Genomic DNA, 4081 nt, shown 5'->3' with positions numbered 1-4081 from the left:
GTGGTGTGGTGTGACTGCAGTTATGGGAACTTTTGTAAAAGTCAAAGGACTTGGAGTCAACGATGCAGTCTGTGATTCATGACCATTACACTTCTGGCTATGTTTAGTAAACTGCTGCTCCTCAGCTCTCTGTCCGAAGTGTGTGTGTGTGTATGTGTGTGTGCGTGTGTGTGTGTGTGTGGGCTCTTAACTCTGGTGTCCCTGCACCGTCCATCCTGGCTCTGCAGTTGCAGTGTTGTGCTGAAGGTCGCGGGTTTACTGCAGTGGCCAGTCAACAGCTGAGCCTTGACATTACGCAACACAACACGGGATACTACTACAACCACAATAACAATATGTTGTTTATGCCCCATTGACACAGCCTCTAAACAACATTAGCAGCTTACTCATAACCTGATTTGGGATACAACAACAACAACAACAACAACAACAACAACGACAACAACATCAACAGATGGGAAACAAATGTACTAGCTTGAACTGAACCCTTTACAAATCCTAGCCAATCAACAAGGTGTTTCAGGAGCACAGAATGAAGGGTTATAAACAACCTTTTGCCTGAATAATGCTGACTATACCTCTAGTGGAGTTAGCGGTTAGCAGATGGGTGCTTTAGGGTTACTACCAACCTTCAGCCTGAATTGCAGACTACATGTACACCTTTAAGTGAGCTAGCCGCTAGCAGATGGATGCTTTCATGCTCATCTGCATAGGGCGAGTGTGGAACTTGTTTTGGAAAAGACTCTCAGCACGCCGCGGTCCTCCCAGAAACAACAAAACACCGCCGCCGCTGATAGTCCAAGCCCACGTCGCACGGATCATCTTGAAGCACAACAGGGCTTCCTTTGCCATGTGTGCATTCCCTGTCAATTAAGCACACTTTTTTGTTGTTTGTTGCAGCAGATCTTTGGCAGTCGAGGGTAGCGTGCGTGTGTGTGTGTGTGTGTGTGTGTGTGTGTGTGTGTGTGTGTGTGTGTGTGTGTCTCAGTCTCTTTCATCTTCCCCACTCCCTTGTTTCTGCCCCATGGTGGACCAAGAGCCTCCTGTTTAGCCTCAGAACAGAACGTCATGTTGATTCAAACACACACACACACACACACACACTCCTTCTCTCTCTCTCTCTCTCTCTCCCTCTGTCACAACACATGCACACACACACACACACACACACACACACACACACACACACACACACACACACACACACACAATCTCCATCTCACAGAGACAATCTCTAACACACGTACTGTATACACACACAAACACACACTCTCTCTTTTAAACAGATACATACACACACCTCCAGACAGACAGACACACACACACACACACACACACACACACACACTTCCAGACAGACACACACACACATTTCTGCTCTGTTAGATTTATGCAGGAGAGGGTCTGACTGAGGAGGAGCCTTTCTCTTTCGAAGCTGCATTTAATAATTCACTTGGACACCGATGAAACAGGCTCCATAACATGTTGTTTACACACACACTCACACACACACACTCACAGAGAGAGAGAGATACACAGGGGAAAAATGAACACATTCACATGTGGACTCTTATACAAATGCCGGCACGCACATTGAATCACAATTGGGGAAAAAAATGCATACCTGAACATTGATGAAATGGTGCGGATTTTCAAACACACACCCATGCTGGCAGACCCACACACACATACACACTCGTGTATATACACACGCATATACACGCACACGGAAAAATGACAGACACAAACACATTTGATGAAATGGGCTGTGGTATTCTGTTGAAAACAACCCTTCACATGCACACAGATGAAATGGTCTGTGTGTGCGCCCACACACACAGACACACACAGACACACACACACACACACACACACACACACACACACTGGTGTTGATGAAACTGGCTGTGGCATACTGTTTGAATCAAGGCAGCGGAGAGGGAGGGCATGGAGCCTGATGTGAAAGAAAGTGAGGAAGGACGGACAAATGCAACACTTCACCAAACTCTGCTGAGGCAAAGGAGTGAAAAAAGGGAGGGAGAGAGAAAGACAGAGAGAGAGAGAGAGAGGCGTAGACAGAGGATACAGTATGTGTGTGGTCCTCTTCTGTAATGGGATCTGGAGTTGAAAAAGAGGAGGCATCCGCTGGATATGGAGGATGATGTCCATCATCTCTTCCGTGTATTTGTGCGTGTGCTTGTGTTTGTTGATTTGATAAGTTTGTTTACAAGCGCTATATCCTGTTTGTGTGTGTGTGTGTGTGTGTGTGTGTGTGTGTGCTTGTGTATGTATGTATGTATGTGTGTGTGTCAGACAGAATTTCTGTGGAAAACACTATTTTTCTCAAGTTTATGTAGTTTTCTGTGCACGTCTGTGTGTGGTGTGTGTGTAGTGTGTGCATGTATGTGTGTATGTGTGTGTGTGTGTGTGTGTGTGTGTGTGTCAGCCAGAATTTCTGTGGATAACACTATTTTTCTAATGTGTATGTAGTTTTCAGTGCATGCCTGTGTGTGGTGTGTGTGTAGTGTGTGTGTGGTGTGCATGTATGTGTGTATGTTTGTTTGCGTGCACGTGGGGGGTGGGGTGAGGGTTGAAGACTGATAATGAGGGGGAGACGATGAAACTGATATATATAGAGAGAAATAGACAGGCAGCACTTAATTTACACCTTTGATTGAAATCCGCCTGCACTTCAACAGCTCTCATTTGCATTTGTGGACTGCAGAACCCACACAAACACACACCCAATACACGCTGGCTGCCACATAAATGACTTCAGAGCTCATAAACACATCAGTCGGAGTTTAAAAACAATACTTTAGCTGAGCGGATTCAAACCACCATAGGAAACAATGATAAGAGTCAACCCAGTCATGCTTGTGCTAAGGCTGTGGATGCAAAAGGTGGATGTGATGTTAGCATCAAACGCTAGCTATGATGATATGTAATGTGCTTTTCACCCAAAAGAGTTTAAGATTCCTACTCATGGCTAGCAGAGAAAGATAAGCTTGGGGGGGGGGGGGGGGGGGGGGGGGGTCCTAAGACCTAAGACCCAAGCACGTGTTCCGATCTGAAATGCTGAGTCACAGACACAGGTTGGTTACAGTAGGTGCAAACACCACAGCTTTCAGATCACTACATTTACCATTACAATTACTATTATTAACACGCTCATTTCACCAGCAAGCTTCACTATCGACATGATCATTTATGTAGATAGGCCAATGAGTTATTATGGTACTCAACTAAACCACTGCATATAGGCTATTTCAGTGGAACACTCTTGCCAGAATGAATTCCGCAAAAAAAAAGACTGGTCATCTCAGGTCTAGCCGGATCCATTATAATTGGTAACCTCTCGGGTTCAGGTCTGACTGTTGTTGGGCCAGTCTGGAGTCGGGTCTCATATCCACTGAGCTTTATCTCGGGATGGATTTTGTTTTATGATTTATTGCAGGTCAAGTTTGGTGAGTTCACATACTGTATTGTGATTCAAGTCAAGCACTACTTTTCGTAGCTCTCTGAAAACTTCGACGCTGCAAGGTCATTTAAGAACTAAAAAACATGCTGATCAATGTGTTTGAAGTTTGGCAAGGCTTCGAGTGGCCTTTGGGAACTTCAGGACAACTTTAATTAAGATTTGATCGAGATTGACTGACATGTTAAGATAAGCTTATTTGTTTTCTCATTAAGAAAATTGTAATGGCTGAAATCAAATGGCTGACTATTAACAAACATTTTTTATAGAAAAAAACATAGTGCTACCATGAGTATAAACAATTGAAATATGCTTGAGTTACTTTGAGTAAAGAGATTAAATTGTGTAGGATTTTTGTGTATTGTTTATTCATTCATCCAACCCAAAAGTTCCAATCTTAGTCTCCTGTTTCCCAGTAATAGTCTCAAGAGCCAAGTTCAGTGGGAAACCTACATGTACTCGTGTACCTGTCTATACGGCACATGCTAGAATGAACATTCAGCCAACTTCATTTACTCCACTTTCTCGTTCAATAACTGTCAGATGAGACGATACAAAATCACTGCTCTCTCGTTTTGAATGAATGGAAATTCACGTTGGAGT

This window comes from Sardina pilchardus, chromosome 16 (genome assembly GCF_963854185.1).
Source record: "Sardina pilchardus chromosome 16, fSarPil1.1, whole genome shotgun sequence".
Taxonomy (NCBI): Eukaryota; Metazoa; Chordata; class Actinopteri; order Clupeiformes; family Clupeidae; genus Sardina; species Sardina pilchardus.
Note: the sequence above shows the minus strand (reverse complement) of the source record.